Consider the following 18,679-nt stretch of genomic DNA (forward strand, 5'->3'; position numbering starts at 1 on the left):
AAAATCGCAACTTTCTTAAGCTAATATTAATAAACTAAGACGGAGCATGAAAAACACCTACCCACAGCGCGTGATTTTTTTCCCAAACCAGTTCAGCGCAAACCACGCCCCCTACGCGAAAACCCCACCCCGCAGCTGTGACACGCGCGATTTCATTGGGCAACGTTGTTACTTGTCGTCTGAGAAAGAAGTTCAGAGTCAACATCAATCAAGTTCGTCTCTAATGGATCTATCGTTGACAAACGGTAAACACTTCTTGCTTAATAATGTTTAATATTAATAATTTAGTCATGGAGATGTGAGTGTATGTTTTTTTTATAGTGTTCATTTTATTTATTTCATCTTTATTTTATCATTTTCGATTGCCCTCAGGAGAGTACGATTGTAGTCCCAAAGACCAAGCTGCGGGTCTAAAGGTAAAAAATACATTGTTTTTTCATTTAACACACAAATTTAGTACACAGTCTTTCAAAAATTTGGGATCAGAAAGGATTGTAATTTTGTTTATAGAAGGATGCTTCAATTAATCCAAAATACAGAATTAAATAAATGCTGAAGTTAAAATAATGCGTTTCTTATTTACTGAAAACTAATTTAATTAAACTGTTTCCAACAATGATAATAAATCAGCATTTATAATGATTTCTGAACTATGGTGTGACACTTGAGTGATACATATAGTGTGAGACTAGAGTAATAATGTTGATAATTCAGCTTTCACATCGCAGGAATAAATGATCGATTTACATCAAAATATAAATATTACTATTAATTTCATTAACATTTCACAATAATGCAACTTTCTGTATTTTTATTAAAGTGAATGCAGCCTTGGTGAGCAAAAAAAGCTAATATTGATCTCAAACGTTTGAACAGCATTAAAAGATTTATAAATAATATAAATTATTATTATTACTTTTATTGTAATAAACTTGGCTTACTGTAAAATTTTGGGATATCTCAGTTAAAATGCTTATGTGTGAACAGTCTTACAGGTAAATTATTTCTACTTTTACAGAACTGGTTGCCTCTTGAGAATAAATACCACTTCTGCACCTATCGCTTAGGCCGTACAAACAGTAAATCACATTTGGGCCACACATGTTTCGAAGCAATTCTAAAAAATGCATTGAGAGATTTGGGAAGTAAAGGAATGGGTAAAAAAACTTAGTGAGTCTTGAGTAAGTTGGAGAGTGGCAGTGACAAAACCTAAAAAGGGACAATGTAAAATCAGTTCATTCTTTTTTACACTATATAAATGTAACTCACTGAAAATAACTTTACAGTAAATATTGTAAACATACATAATTCTACTGTTTAAAACATTTTAGATTCTTCATACAAATTGAGATGTTTATTAATATATTTTGCTTTAGTGTGCCAGTTAGAAATCTCAGTTAACATTGACTTGGTTAATGGTTTGTAATAGTCCAGTGAGATTTTTACCCTTGTGATGGCTTCAGTATTTGTATAAACTTAGGACAGGTCATATGGATAGATGACTGGATAGATAGATTTTCATATGCACAGCCACAGTGATTCTGAAATCATATAGTCTCAGCCTTAGACATCATGCCAAGCAACTTCTGATGCATATGGCACACTTTTCTGGAAATCTTTTTAAAGATCCTCAGTCGTCCTCTGATTAGTTTAAATATACATGATTTCTGTGAGTTGACAGCATACCTAGAAACAAGTCTGTGCAAATAAAATAGCTGCAATGGTTATATTGATGACAGCACTTATTAATAAACCTATAACTTTTTGAGACATTTAGTGATTTACTGCCTGCATGCTTGTCTGTGATGATAGGCATTTATTCATTGGATTTAAATGCTAAATAATTAAAAGTATCCAATATTCACTGCATAAAAGCTTTAACTCACGATATTGACAAACTTGCAGGTATGCTTGTATATATGTGTGTGTGTGTGTGTGTGTGCGTGAGCGTGTGTGTGTGTATATATATATATTTTTTTCTAATGGCAGTGTAAATCTTCAAATATTCTGTCATTTTGGTCATAAAGATAAGAGAATGACCATTCAAAGCAGCAACTGTTTTTTTATTTTTTATTTGTGGATACTCACAAAAACAACAAAACTTTGCTTTTATAGAACAAAGTAAACTTTCACATCTCATCTGAGGTGATCTTTAGGTAAAAATGCTTCATCAAAATAATGAATGAATCTGAAAACAAATGCTACATACATGTCCTACAGATTTCCTGTATGTTTTGTTGACAGATCATTTAGAATATTGCTGCATCATTGTTGTAAACGTTTGAAATTTCTAAATGTAAAATAAAAATATCTAACATTTCTGCACACTTAAACATTTAAAAATTTATATTTTTCCTGTAGGCTCATTACAGGTGCCAGCACAATGTTCATGTTCGATCAGGCATGGCTAGTCAACAACGGCTGTCCAAAAACATGCTGTGGGGCAAAAAGGGTTTGCACTTTGGTAAAGACTGTAGACAAAAGGGGAGGATCAAGTAGGTGAGTTAGAAATGTCAAAATTGTACTAATAATTTTTTTTTAAGTTTCTTTGTGTAATTTATTTTCATTTTTCAGGAACAATGAACCCCATATTCCCACTTACTCAACCTCTGTGCGCTTGTAAAATGTGCATTGAGGCACAAGGTTGTAGGGGTCACTGTAGTTGCCACCGAGTTAACTCTGTTGAGATGCCACCATGTCAGAGCCTGAGCTGCCAGTTGCCACCAGAGCTATTGATGCCAGATTCACAAGAGTTATTGTCAACAGAACCGCTTACAAAGCCTCAACCACATTCAGACCCATTCCAGCAAAACTGCCAGAGCCCGTGGTGCTAGAGCTGGCAGATCTGCTGCTGCCATAGCCAACGCTTCCAGAGCCACCGATGCCACCACCTGAGCTCCAAGATTGGCCACCTCTGCTAGAACCAACTAACCTGTAAGAGCCACTCTACCTATTTCTAAAGTGAGGACAATTTATGCTTTATAAATCTCTAATAAATGACAATTCAAGGCTCAGTGTCAAATGAACAGTACAGCTTTGTAATCCTATCTAAAAATAAAATTACTGTACAGTTTAAACATTGCCGAATAACAGGAGTGTCAAAATACGACATAAAATTGGATAAAAAAATAACAACAATATAATATTTAACAATATATTATGATACAAAATTATAATGTTATTTAGCGAAGTTTAAACTGTACGGTAACTTTATTTTAGTTAAGATTGCAAAAATGTATTTTTCATTTGATGCAGATTCATTTATGTATCTTCAAATTATAAGAAATAAATCAAGTCGTGTTTTTTCCCCTGTTTAGAAGATAACTGAGCCTTAAATTGTTATTTATAAGGGATTTATAAAGCAAAAATAGTCCTCACTTTAGATTAGGTCACAAAACTGGATGAAGTTAAAATACTAAAGCATTTATTAACATACAAATTAATTATTAGTATATGCCTGAATAATAAGATATATAAATGTTAATTTGAATGGTTTATTATTTACTTATGCGTTCTAAATGATCTTTAAAAGCCACAAAGTACTCTCAAATAATTGGTTTGTAAATGATACAATACCTAAGTATTGAAAAAATTATTATTAACAAAATATGAAAATACAATCATTAAGCACATTATAGATGTGCTTATAAATCAAGAATAGAGCATTTGTATCTGTAGTTACAAACTGCTTACTAACTTCTGTTAATGTAGAGTTAATGCTTAACAAATGATGAATTAAATTTGCTAATGCTTAATAAATTATTAGCCTGTAGTTATTATAAAGTGTTACCAAAATGTGTATTGTTTATTTATTTTTTTATGGGAGGGCTCTAACAATGAATATTATTGCTGTCCAACTGATTATTCTCATGTTCTGGTCATTAAAGGTAAAACAATAGGCACTGTGAGAGGAATCATATGATCAATTTTAACTTGTTTTCAGCATTAAATGAAAGCCTTATTTGAAAGGCCTGCAGAACATATGTTGTTCTCATTTGCAGTTATTAAACATTCAAACTCTGTATAGAAACAGGTATAGTTCAATGTACTTGTGCTTCAGTTGATTTTCATCTGATATGCAGATTATGTGCAGTGTTGGGTAAGTTACTCTGAAAACGTAATTCATTATTGATTATTACTAATTATAATTTAAAAATAAATACAATTGTATTTTAAATAACTTTTTTAATTCAATTTAATTAAAAACTTAATTACTCAGTAAATTATTACTCAATATTATAAAAGAAATATCCACAAATCCCAAAGCATAGACAATAGAAATAAAAAATTTAATTCTTTAAATTTGAGTCTAACAGGACCTGTTAGTTTCATTAAACATTATATATTTCAAATATTTTCAAATTTGATACCATATTTCATACAGACCAATAAGCATGTGTAATTGTTGGACAAATGTAACATTCTTTAATTTAAAAAATAAGTTATTTTGCAAAATATCTGAATTTTGACAACAAATTATACACATTCCTATCCCACTTCTCTGAATTAATACAAGATATTGTCAGAATAAATCTTTCAATTTAACTATTTTATACTAGACAGCGAAAGATAAAGAGGTTATGTTTGCATGCAGGGGCTGTGTTAAATTTATAATAATTAAAAATGTTTTTTAAAATAAATATTATGTTTGTGTGTTTTTTGCTGGTTTTTGTACTTGAGTAAAGTTTTCTCATTGTTAAGATGCTGTTGTGTGTGTGTTTACTTCATGTATTTTTGGCACTATTTTTATTCATTAAACACAGCTTTTTATATAAGCTGTAGATTGTTTGTACTACGTTTTATTTCATACACGCACTTTGTTAACCTTTCGTATTTTAGGTCTTTTATTAAAAAATAAGTTTGTGTTCGTTGCCATTGTGATGAAGCTGGAGCTGCTGGACCAATGAAATCGAGCCACGGACGTGATTTACAGCAGCGGGGTGGGGTTTTCGCGTAGGGGGCGTGGTTTGCGCTGAACTGGTTTGGGAAAAAAAAATCACGCACCCACAGCATGGCTGTCTCACAGCATCTGCTGCGCTAGGTCACTTCCTGCCTAACTTGTATGTCTGCGGTACCCAAACAAACCACATGAGGGCGCCCTTACTCTATAAAACACATAAGTGCTGCATAATTCAGGAGGATTCACAATGAAAAATATAACTTCGTTACACATATTTTCAAAAGTTATGTGAATCATGACGTTTCCATCAATCGTTTTTAAGGGCATCTCCAAAATGAGCTCTAAAATAGGTGTGTGGAAACGTAAGGCTAGGCGAGAAATACGCTTCATCTTTAAAAAAGGGGAGGTGACCGAAAGAAACTCAGAGTTTAGAGAATAAAACCTGCTCCGGACGAGGTTAGATTCACAGAGTAAGTTACCACAGTAACTGACTCTGAGTTAAAGTTACTTTTCTTTCAGAAACAGGCTTGACTTACCCTGATTTCTCGAGTTTAACAAACCTGCCATTTTGAAATGGAAAACCCAGAGTTTCTCTAATTTCAGGGTTAAAATACTCTGAGTTTTCACTTAACCTCCTTTCTGAAACAGGCCCCAGGGGCCTCTTTCAGTAAGAAGGTTCAAACAACTCAGAGTTTAAACTTGAACTCTGAGTTGATTTACCGAGAGATTTGGTTTCAGAATAGCTGATCTGAGTTAGGTCAATCAACTTTGAGTAGACCAACTAAGAGTTAAGCGTGCGCACCATGACTATAAAAAGGCATTATTAATGGAGCGCAGACATTACGAGTGACCATAGCAACATCTTAAAAAAAAAGAGATCATTATTTCTTTCTCCAGCTGAACTAGATGTGATCATGCAAAGTTATAGCAAATATGACCAGATATTTTTAAAGAGGAAACTATTAGTGAAACAGAGGCAGCCTGGCAAAACAGCTGCTCAAGTTAATGCGTAATTTTACATTTAAATTATTTAAATATTTAAGTATGATAAAATAAGTAATGTGTGACATTTATAAAAAAAATTAGAAACTTTTATGCACGTTTATCAGTTTTAATAGATTTAACAGTGCACTAGTGTGTCTGTCTTTTTATGGATCAAGTGAAAGAGGTTGATATGACATTTATAATGTAAGTAGAACTAAACAATAGTTTTTATAAAGAATAATAATAATCCCATTAATCTAGTAACTTTACATGTCTAAGGTCAGTGAAATTAAGCTAATTATTTATTAAAAAAGGACAAGCCATTCTCGTACATGACTTTGTTCTGTGTGTGACTAAACTGTAGACAATAAGTCTCCATCCAAATATATTACATAAATTTATGTGTAAAACTGGAATAATGCAGATGCAATAAAGCAGCGTTTCCATCCAACGAGTCAAAGATAACAAAATTGTCACTTCCTGATTAACTGGCGCCAAATATCAACTGTAAAAACAGAATTTACTGTGGTAGAAGAAACTGCGTCAATTATTTCTTTATTTAATAAATGTACTTGCACCTCAGACAACAATGTTGACACACAATGAACACGTGGGAGCGTATGAAGCCATGAGAAGAAAAGACTCTTTGACACACTCCAGACGCTCGGAGGTAATTCATAATATATACTGAAACAGTAAAGGCAGGTGTGACCAAACCTGTTCCTGGAGATCGACCTCCCTGCAGATTTCAGTTGCAACCCATATCAAATACATCTGCCTGTAATTATCAAGTGCTGTTCATTTCCTAATTAATTGGTTCAGGTGTGTTTGATCAGGGTTGGAGCTGAACTTTGCAGGAAGGTCGATCTCCAGGAACACGGTTGAGCACCACTGAGTTAAGGCATTTTAGAATGACTAAAACAACATTTAAGACGTGTTACAGTGTGCTCAGCCTGCTGGTTTGTCTATTTACACACATTTTCATCGTCATATGATCTCTTATAACAAATTTTTTTTAATGTACATACTGTAATTTGTTTAGTAAAAGTGTTTCCATTGTACTCTATGTGTATCTTTTCTATCGCATAAAAGTTTATCCTACTTAGAAATGTGTGTGCTTTTTATGCATATTTTCAAAAGTTATGTGCATCATGACGTTTCCATCAATGGTTTTTATGTGCTTATCCAAAATAAACATTAAAATAGATGGGTGGAAACGTAAAGCTAAGGTGAGAAATATCGCTTTATCTTTAAAAAAGGGGAGGAGACCGACAGAAACTCCGAGTTTAGAGAATAAAACCTGCTACTGACCAGGGGGCTGTTCCAGGGAGCAGGTTATGTGACATACCCGGGTAAGTTTGAGAGTAAGTAGGTGGATAACCTCAGCTTTGGTTCCAAAATCGGAGGTAACTTCTGGGTTTGTTAAGTAGCCATAGCAACTTACTCTCTGAAGATAACCTGCTCCGGAGCAGGTTATGTTCAGAGAGTAAGTTGCTATGTTCCAGAGTTTGTCTGTTTCAGAGAGTTTACTGAGCATTGCGTGCTCTTTTGATGAGAATATTTATGGATGTGGACACACAGATACAAGTTTTTTCGTTGTGAGAGGGTTATAAGTGCAAAGTTTTTTTCATAACCAAATTTATAATGTTAATGTATTTAACAAACCTTTTTGAAATCAAATGTGACAAACCTGGGCTGGGCTTACCATAAAAAACATTTAGTGCAGCTCTTTGTATTCGCGTCAGGGCATTTTAGGCAACTGTACAATGTGGCAGTATGACCACCTGTACAGTATGCCCGGCACTGAACAGTTTTTTACACTTTTGTACAGTTTCTTGGTCATAAATCACTGCGTATCATTACACAGTTGATTCAGAGCACGGCAATAGTGTATGGACAGTGTGTCGTTAATGAGCAACGGAGCGCACAGCGGAGCGAGTTCGAATCTAACATACAGATCTTGTGTTTTTATCTCTCCTTCTGCACCCTCACATTTTTCTGTATAATATTATAAGAAGTGGCAGCTTTGTCCTTTGTAGGAAAATATATCTATAATTTAAGATGTAGGACGTCGTTCTTATGTATACATTCACGCACACACACCTACATTTTTTTATGTAATATTTTTTCAGGGTTTCCAAATGCTATTGTGTGCATTAATTGTAGCCGATTTTAAAGCTCCATCAGTCACTAAAGGACACTGATAATATGAAATCTGTCCATAGTATAAATGTGCAGGTTCAACTTAATTTTCTGTCCTTAATCTTTTGGTGTTTCAACTATTAAACTCATTACTGCTTCCACTTACCAGCTCATATGTGATGACCCACCTCATCACTATATGTTGAGGCTAAATGGCTGATTTTCAGGAAGTAATGATTCAAGTGTATAATACAAATATAGTAAAAAATAAATAAATAAATAAATAAATAAATAAATAAATAAAAAAGTAAAAAACTATAAAGCAAATGTTGCTTTACACAATATTTATTTTTATTATATTTGTATTATTCAATAGAATCATTACTGGGCACTACATTATTACTTGCTGGAGGACAAAACATACCCTTTTCTGCCTTATACAATGACACCCTACCTGCAGCCTGACCCAGAGGAAATCTCAGTGACCCAAGCAGACAAAAGAGATGGAAGAGTGCTAAGAAATATAATTTGTCAAAAAACTGTTTAATCAAATAGTTTGGTCTGTTCATTTCTTAATTTCCTGAAATAAAAGGAAATCATCCTTTTATAGGAAATATATCCGATTATATTTTTCATATACATTTCTCACCTTAAGGTGATGCTCATGTGACTTTATTTATCTTTGAAGATGGACCCTATACAGCTACTTTAGAATTTAAATATATAGATATAAAAGATTTTGTGATCAAAGAGTAATATTCAAATATGGAAAAGTGCAGACAAATTCCTACACTGCTTGTTAGTTGAGGCAGAAGGAACTTCGTCAGCATGCAAAATAAAAAGCATAAAAAGAACCTAAAGCTACCTGACAACAATCACTTACAACAGTGACAGATTGAGTGGTTTAAGTCAAAAACTCAACCACTGATGAGCCTTTAAAGGACACAGCAGCTCCTGGGGGCTATTCCAGAAAGCAGGTTATGTGACATACACGGGTAAGTTTGAGAGTAAGTAGGTGGATAACCTCAACTTTGGTTCCAAAATCGGAGGTAACTTCTGGTTATGTTAAGTAGCCATAGCAACTTACTCTCTGAAGATAACCTGCTCCGGAGCAGGTTATGTTCAGAGAGTAAGTTGCTATGTTTCAGAGTTTGTCTGTTTTAGAGAGTTTACTGAGCATTGCGTGCTCTTTTGATGAGAATATTTATGGATGTGGACACACAGATACAAGTTTTTTCGTTGTGAGAGGGTTATAAGTGCATAGTTTTTTTCATAACCAAATTTATAATGTTAATGTATTTAACAAACCTTTTTGAAATCAAATGTGACAAACCGCGGGTCTGCGCTTACCATAAAAAACATTCAGTGCAGCTCTTTGTATTCGCGTCAGGGCATTTTAGGCAACTGTACAATGTGGCAGTAGGACCACCTGTACAGTAAGCCTGGCACTGAACTGTTTTTTACACTTTTGTACAGTTCCTTGGTCATACATTACTGGGTATTATTACACAGATAATTCAGAGCACGGTAATAGCGTAGTGGACAGTGCGTCTATAATGAACGACGGAGCGCACAACGGAGCGAGTTCGAATCTTACTTACAGATCTTGTGTTTTTTCTCTCCTTCTGCACCCTCACATTTTTCTGTATCATATTATAAGTGGCTGCTTTGTCTTTTGTAGGAAAATATATCTTTAATATAAGATGTAGGACGTCGTTCTTATATATACATTCACGCACACACACCTACATTTTTTAATATAATATTTTTTTCAGGGTTTCTAAATGCTATTGTGTGCATTAATTGCAGCAGATTTTAAAGCTCCATCAGTCACTAAAGGACACTGAAAATATAAAATTTGTCCAAAGTATAAGTGTGCAGGTACAACTTAATTTTCTATCCTTAATCTTTTGGTGTTTCAACTATTAAACTCATTACTGCTTCCACTTACCAGCTCATCACACACCCCACCTCATCACTATGTTGAGGCTAAATGGCTGATTTTCAGAAGGTAATGATTCAAGTGTATAACACAAATATAGTAAAAAAAACTATAAAGCAAATGCTGCTTAACACAATGTTTATTTTTATTATATTATAAAATAGAATCATTACTGGGCACTACATTGTTACTTGCTGGAGGACAAAAGATACCCTTTTCTGCCTTATACGATGACACCCTACCTGCAGCCTGACCCAGAGGAAATCTCAGTGACCCAAGCAGACAAAACAGATGGAAGAGTGCTAAAAAATATATAATTAGTCAAAAAACTATGTTTAATCAAATAGTTTGGTCTGTTCATTTCTTCATTTCCTGAAATAAAATGAATGATTTTGTACACTGTTTTATACACACACCTTTCAACGTGTAACATATTTTTCATATACATTTCTCACCTTAAGTTGATGCTCATGTGACTTTATCTTTGATGGACCTTATACAGCTACTTTAGAATTTTAATATGTAGATAAAAGATTTTGTGATCCAAGAGTAATATTCAAATATGGAAAAGTGCAGAAAATTCTTACACTGCTTGTTAGTTGAGGCAGAAGGAACTTCGTCTGCATGCAAAATAAAAAGAACCTAAAGCTATCTGACAACAATCACTTACAACAGTGACAGAGTGTGTGGTTTAAGTCAAAAACTCAACCACTGAAAAGCCTTTATTATAGGACACAGCAGTTAGACAGGCCTCTTTCTATTAGCTGCATGTCAGAAAGAATATTCTAGAGTGTTAAATACAGAGCTCCAGTAATTAAATATTACCTTTTATGATAATGTTTCTGTGTTTAATGACTTTGGACAGAGTTCTAGCTCCAGAAAGATTACAATTTCTATAAGCCTTATTAGTCAATACACATATTGTGGCCTTAAGAAATTAATGGTAAGAAAAATAAATGCATGAATGGTTACACAACATACTCAAAAAGGATGTTAAAGAGTAGTTTAATTTATCATTACAATAAAATGGAGGATGGCATGTGTAATTTAATGAACTAATACATTTTCTTATTATTTATTTTTTCTTTTCTTATCTATTTCTTATTCTATATTTCTTTCCTTCGTTGAAGCAGATGTGTAATCTCTGTTTAAAACCTCCAGCTTCGCCTCTGTAAAGTGCGTTGCCCTTTTTTTCTCACCGTGACTTTCTATGGTGACTCGTGAATTCGGCGATCTACTGAAAATGCCTTCAGGTGTGTGCCGTGCACGCGCATTAACCCGCGGTTATCTTCAGGAGGTTGATTTAACTAACTCTTGTCACCTGTTTTGGAACCAACATACTCGCGGTAAGCAGGTTTTGGGTAAATCAACCGAGAGTTTAGGTTTTAGCAGATGGTAAGTTAACCCAGCTTTCTGGAATACCCCCCTGGTGATGTTCATGTTGCTATTAAATGGTAGAGTCTGTTCTCATTTCGTGTAATAAAATTTACTGCTCCTATTCAATGTTATATTTATTGTTTTACATTATATGTATATATATATGGCAATGATTTCTGGAAGTTTTTAAGAATATCTTGGACAATAACACTGCTCTATGGTGTAAATTGCACTCAAAGAGACATCAATAATCAGCATATGAACCTCAATAATGGTAACAACAAATTTAACAAAATTAACTGTTTAACTCACAAACAGGCAACTGAAAGTCTAAACATAAACAACAGCAGAATCAAACACAAATAAAGAAAACTGTTAGACCATTATACAACAGCTGCGTCCCAAATCGCATACTTATGCACTATTTTACGCCATTTTGTAGTATAAATAGTGTAAGTAGTGTGTTCACATTGAAAACTCTCAAAATAATAAGTGCACTTTAATTACCCGGATGATGCACTCATTCAGCCGCTAAAATGAAGTGTGTAATGATGGACACTTCACGCACTCAACGACCGCAGGTTTGCTTACGTAGCGGAAGGGGCGGAGCGATCGGAAGCACATGTTGAATAACTTTATTTATTTTGGATAGTGAAAGCAAAATTCTCCTACGAGAGTGATTATAGCGCCTCCGGATGGTAAATGCGGCAATACTCACGGCAGGTATTATCTGATAATTCGGTCGTTTATTTCACTGATTTGGCAACAGTCAAACGTCATCAGGGAAACGGTTTGAATTTCCGCTTAGTAAAAAAACATTAGTGTGCCATTTGGGACAGCACTACATACATTTACTATCCTGTTGAGTGTGTAAGTGCATAAGTACATAGTGCATAGTGTATAGTGTGCCATTTGGGACGCAGCTAACATTTATTTATACTGCAATGCATGCTGGGATAGTTGTACAGTGCCACTCCCAGCATGCATTGCAGCATGAAGCATTTGAGATGTTACCATTGTTGAGATACAAGGTCAGATTCATGAGGTCTGAGTGTGTATTTGTCATAACTACACTATTTTTGTATGTTATTTCCTAACTGTTAAGTAATTACAGAGGTATCTTTTCTGTTTACACTTTTATTAATTAAATTAATACCTGCAACTAGCATAAAATCTATTGAATGAAGCCCTTCTTCCAGATTTATACCAAAACATTTATCAGAACTAATGTCAGATAAATAGATTTCTCTATTTTTTGACTTCCCAACTTTATTGCTATAGTACAAACGTTTTGTAAACTCCATATTCAAGCTGTTGGAAAGTCTTCTTAAATGAGTTCAAGGGTGAAGAGCCCAACTAAATCAGCCCCTCACTCCACTACGGTGACACAAAAAACACCTTAATTTCTGTTGGATCTCAATGAGAATAGTATGGAAGTCAAATCAGTCAGTAATAAGTGTGTGTCTGCTGTTGTTTGTGGAGTTGTTTAATGATCCTCTGCTGAGACTGAAGCTGTTTTATTTTATTTGATTTTATTTAATGCTGTAACTTAAGTCACTGTTTGTATTTCTTGTTTATTTTCTTCAGTAATTGTAATTATTAACAGCAGGTGTTCATCAGTGTCTGAATTCACTCATTAGTGTTTTATTAGTGTAAAACTGTCAGGTGAACTATATTAGTTAACTAGTGTATGAAATAGTGAACAAGGACACAAAGTGTAATTTCAAACACAGATTTCAAAACATCGAATCTGAACTCTGTTCGCTCACAGTTTTCTGCAGTTGGTTACTTTCTCGAAAACAAAAATGTTACCCAGAAAGCACTGTTTTTAACAGAATATTACTGTTTTAGTGAAAAAACATTATTTTACCATAGAATCTGACCGTTTTTTAACAGCAATTTTTTACAGTGTGTAACTAGATTAATGGGATTATTATTCTTTCTAAAAATTATTTTTAGTACTGCTTACCTTCTAAATGTTATATTAACCTCTATCACTTGATCAATAAAAAAGGCAGACACACAAGTGTACTGTTACATCATTTAAAACTAATAAATGTATAAAAAAAGTTTAGAAAAAAATATATAAACGTCACAAATTACATTACTTATTTTTATTATACTTAAATATTTAAATTCTTAAAAAGTGAAATTAGGCATTAACTTGAGCAGCTGTTTTCCCACGCTAACTGTCTCTTCTTCACTGATGGTTGCTTCTTTTCAAATATATACCCTCATATTTGCTATAACTTTGCATGAGCAGATCAAGTTCAGCTGGAGAAAGAAATGGTGATCTCTTTTATAAGATGTTGCCATAGTCACTTGTAATGTCTGCGCTCCATTGATAATGCCTTTTTAAAGTCATGGTGTGCACGCTTAACTCTGAGTTGGTCTACTCGAAGTTGATTGACCCAACTCAGATCAGCTATTCTGAAACCGAAAACTCAGAGTTTTTTAATCTCTCGGTAAATCAACTCAGAGTTCAAGTTTAAACTCTGAGTTGTTTGAACCTCCTTACTGAAACAGGCCCCAGGGGTCCGTTCTTCGTACGTGGATTACTCAGTTAGCTGGATTTGGATGTTGACGATTTGACACGATCCAGGATCGTTTCGTTTGTCAAAGCTGATCCGAGAGTTGTTGTCATGGCAACAGTTCTGCCAGGTCAAACCTGATCGGAAGCAGGTTCAATTCATATAAACAGGATTAGATCGGCTCAGTTCAAGCAAAGATAATACAGAAAGTTTTTTCCGAATTCTGATATTTTCTTACAGTAGTAGTTATACACACTTGGGAAAATGGTACATATTTTTTAACTATATATATAAAGTTATAGTCATTAATAAAATAAATAAAGTTATACATATTAATAAAACTTATGCAATCTGCACCCTCGAAATGAAAGTACAAAGACTGCCATCTGGTGCAAAGAGAAAACTTATTGATATGAACTTTTTAGATCGCTTTAGTACAAATTGTGTATAATAGAAATACACAATATGTGACTTTTTTTTTAAAGCAATAATACATTAATACAGTCATAAACATGTTTTGATAGTTAATATGCCAGTGATTTGATGCTTCACAAAAGTTGCAGACACCTTTACCAATATGAAAATGCTTTTGTAAACAACCAGTTATTCTTTACACCGATTAAAAAACGGCTACTATAATAAAGAAAATATTTTCTAAATGTAGAACTAAATACATTGATTTGCATTGAAATACATGATGAATACTCTTGTCTTGACAAATGAAAGAGTAAAGCCTGCAGCTCACAACAAATGTGTAAAGTTCTTGCGTGTCATATTTAACAAACCGTCGACTGCTAATTTGATGTAATTTTGCTCACATGGATAATTGAATATTAATCAGATGATGTCATTACGCTGCTGTGCCGTCAGCCAATCGTTGCATTGCTGATCATGATTTCGAGGATCGATAGATCTGTCCTTCATAACACACGCAGCGATCTCAGATCAGTTCATCCAGACATTCTAATCTGATTCGCGAACTTGTTTGAAGAACCAAATTAGCGAGAGATAAATTATCAAGATTAAAAGATCCAGGATCTGCCAAATAATCTTAGATCATTTAAGCGAGGTACAAAGAACGGACCCCAGGTCACAAACGCACCGCAAACACAAATAAACAATCGCACCACGCAGACACATCATTGAAGAGCAGATAGATCCACAACCGTGATGTGATTCACATGCTCAAATAACATGTTGGTGTAGTTGCTGATGTAAACCTTCATCAATTAATCAACTATACTGATGCACAGATTAAACAAATGACCCTTTATTCTCATTTATTAAGATTACATGAATCTAATTTAAACAGTATTGGCAACAGTCAATTGACAGCAGATTCTACATCTGCATAAATACATCACTCACTCAGATGTCTGTTTACTCTTGTGGTCCGCAATACTTCACATTTTTCTGTCAGACATTTGATGATAATCTTTTTTTCTTTTGAAACGTTACTTTATATGTGCTGAGTGGAGAATGTAACATTACATAATCAACGTTTACAGCAAATTAAATAGACTATAATTTAAAGCCTCTTTACACCCTCAGCAATTCTACAGTGCACTGTACAGTATCTCAACAAATACGAGTTTAACACAAGGAACTGTCTTTGGTTTAATACTCACATTTCAAACTGACCGCATCCTCTTCCTCCTTCAGGCCATATGCTGCGGCTTGCTGGAGCAGAAAGGCATCCACCTGGCGTACTTTTTATGGTTGCTAAAGTTTCAAATGACTCCTTCTATTAAGGCATGTTTGCTCCTACTATGAAATAATTAAGCAGTTATTTTTGAACGCAAATCAGGTATAGATGCGGCGAATCTCGCAAAGGGGGTTTCGGTTTCGAAGTTCAGCCTCCGCAATGCTAGAGCGGTGACGTCACGCCCCATCCCCTATTGGCTGAATTTCTCTGAGAGCCCACATTTTGGTTGGCAGATACACAAGTCACTTTTGCACCAAATGTCACAGTGATATTTGGTGCAGAAGAGCGAGAGAGCGAAACGTAGATTTGCTAGTGAAAAACAGCGCTTGAGACTCGTAGCGGCAGATTTGAGCAGTTGCAGGAACATATTTGTGTTCGTTCTTAGAAAAAAATAAATCAAACATTCTAGACAGGTTCAGCTTTCTTTGTGCGGATACACATTCTAATCTACAGATGTGCAAGTTTTGTCTGTGACTTCACATTTCTGGATGCAGGTGTGTGAATGTGTTTTGCACCATATTTACTGCAACAATAGTAGCAAAGAACATGAGCAGATGAGTTTCTGCATTTGTGATTCGTCCGATGGAATTTGTGCACCTGTACTGAAGGATTTGTGCAGGTGTAAATGTTGCGTTGTGTTTGTTGGAGACAAAAAAATACCTACAGATTTGCAAATTTGCTCTGCGAGTAAAAATTTACTGATACACATGTGTGGCTATTTTTTACAACTACAAACTTTTACAGCTGTTACAGCGGAGTTTCGCACCAAATATACCTTCATAGTTTAGTTCACTAGACAGAGTGAATGACCACAAATGAGTGAATTCAGACAGTGATGAACACCTGCTGTTAACAAGCACAATCACTGAAGGTAAGAACAAGAAATAAAACTATACAGACGCAGCCTTACACTAAACCAACTGAATTAAAACAGAGGATTAAATAACTCCATTAAATAACAGCATTAGCAGCTTACCTGATTACAGTTTGACTTCATTTCTTTAAGAATATTTGATAATTAACAGAGGTTTATATATTTTTTTGAAAATGTTTAATTTGACCTCACCACCATGGAGATCAGAGGCTGCTTTAGTTGAGCTCTTAAACCTTTACTCTTCTAGCTTAATGTTTCTTTGGTTGTTATAACTGTTTCTGAAACTAATTAGTTATAGATTATCAGGAAAGGGAAGTGATACACAGCTTTTTCTCCAAGAACAAATAAGTCTTATGCAGTCCATGTTTAGATTGTGAAGGAAAATATTACACCCACTCACTGCTTTAGTGTCAAAAAGGTTTGCACATTTACATACAAACTGAAGCATTTTCACTTTACTACTGGCTATCCCAAGGATATAGCCCGTGACTTATTTGAATGTTTAATTTCTGTGGAGCTAGCAGTGTGCCGCTGTTATATTGATGAAGAAATATTTCACTTTAACTGAACTCAATGAGGCAATTGCACTTTCCTTACAAATGAACATTTTTGCCGCACACCAAAGTGTTGGGGGTAGTAAACTGGGCTCTCATTAGACTTCTGCAATTTTGATTGGGTCCAAGATACCATTAAATGAACCTGCTTAGCAAATCCTTGTGACTCTAAAGGATCTTGTTGAACTGGTTTTGTCACCTGTCCACATCATTGAAGGTATTAGTTATCTTGATATCAGAACTCCAAGATATCAGAACATTGACATAAATTTATTTTTCCATATGAAAGACTGCTCCCAAAACACCAATTCTCGGAGCATTATTCTCAATTGATTGAGTCACTTGGTGCAGATATTGGATTCTAGACCATACAGTTTGAATACTAGAATATCTTTTAGCGAGTAGTGAGACATGGATGTCTCTTGCCACAAGGCGATTAACTAATGAAGGCTCACCACGCCAGTCTAGAGAAAACCTCACTGCATATTACTAAAGTTTCCAATATACCATTGAAACTTCTGTATGTATACATACAGTAGGCCATAAGGAACATTCCAAATGAAACAAGTGTCTCTTTGACCACCTACTTGTCTTACCTTGGAACACTATACAAAGTGGGCATGATTCTGCCTTATGGTGGCACTGGAGATTTACCTGGCTTTGCTGAAATAATTGTTCTCCTGTATAAATGCGACAGAATCTTATGATACAATAACGCCGCATTACAATAGCAAGGACTGGAAAAGTTCTGTCACATGTGCTTTTTCTTCTTCAATTTAATGGCGGTTGACAAACAACAAAATGGTGTATTTCCGCTTCCAACTGGTATGGAGTGTAGATCATTAAGATTTAGCCCTCACCTACAGCTTTTTTTTATCAAATCCTCCCCCATAAATGCGAATTTTTAAGATATTTCAATAAAAAGGTAAAACATTTATTTCCTGAGTTATTTTGTAGGATGTCATCTAATTTGAATTGAACTTTTATTTCTTCTAAATTCTTACTAAGTTCTCTCCTTTCATCTTTATATTTCTTGCAGAGTAATATCACATGTCTAACTGTCTCCTCTTGTCCACAAAACTCACATTGTCCTGTGCCATGTTTCTATATTTTAAAAAGTGTACTATTTAGTTTTGTGTGTCCAAATCTCATCCTGGATATTATTGTCTCCTCTCTCCTGTTTTTTCCTACACTTCTTATTTCTCCTACTTTCTTTTGAATTTTATAAAACCACCGGCCCTTTTTTCATTGTCCCATTGTCTTTGCCACCTTTCCTTCATTCTTTCCTTAATAATACTCTTGACTTCACTTTTACTTATACTTACATTTAGACTGATGTCATTATTTTTAACAGCTTGTTTTGCTTCCTTCTCTGCAATTTAATTTCCTTGAACACCTATATGCGCAGGAACCAATAAAAATATTACTAGTCCCATCATTTGAATTCTGTACAAGGTTTGCATTATTTCTAATAAAATGTCTGGTTTACTTTCTGAATTACTATACTGTAAGCTTGTAAGCAGGGTTGGATTAACCAATGGGCCTTATGGGCACAGGCCCAGGGGCCCGTGCGCACTAGGGGCCCCTGCGAGGGGAAAGAAAAAAAGACAATTTCGGAGTGTCTTTTTAGGCTAATTGCAAATAGCGCATCTAGTTGGACTAAGCTACTC

At 34.6% G+C, this 18,679-nt stretch overlaps 2 long non-coding RNA genes across 2 annotated transcripts in view; one reads left to right on the top strand and one right to left on the bottom strand.

The window, feature by feature from the left end:
- The window catches only part of LOC108180265 (uncharacterized), a 45,670-nt gene that overhangs the window by 16,234 nt on the left and 10,757 nt on the right, over nucleotides 1-18,679 (bottom strand). The gene's annotated exons all lie outside the window — the stretch shown is intronic.
- LOC110439790 (uncharacterized) lies at nucleotides 168-4,700 on the top strand. Its single transcript, XR_015491816.1, has 4 exons — nucleotides 168-245; nucleotides 373-416; nucleotides 2,362-2,499; nucleotides 2,575-4,700. It is a non-coding gene; the product is annotated as an uncharacterized LOC110439790 (long non-coding RNA).

Source organism: Danio rerio, chromosome 5 (genome assembly GCF_052040795.2).
Source record: "Danio rerio strain M-AB ecotype USA chromosome 5, GRCz13ab, whole genome shotgun sequence".
NCBI classification, from domain to species: Eukaryota; Metazoa; Chordata; class Actinopteri; order Cypriniformes; family Danionidae; genus Danio; species Danio rerio.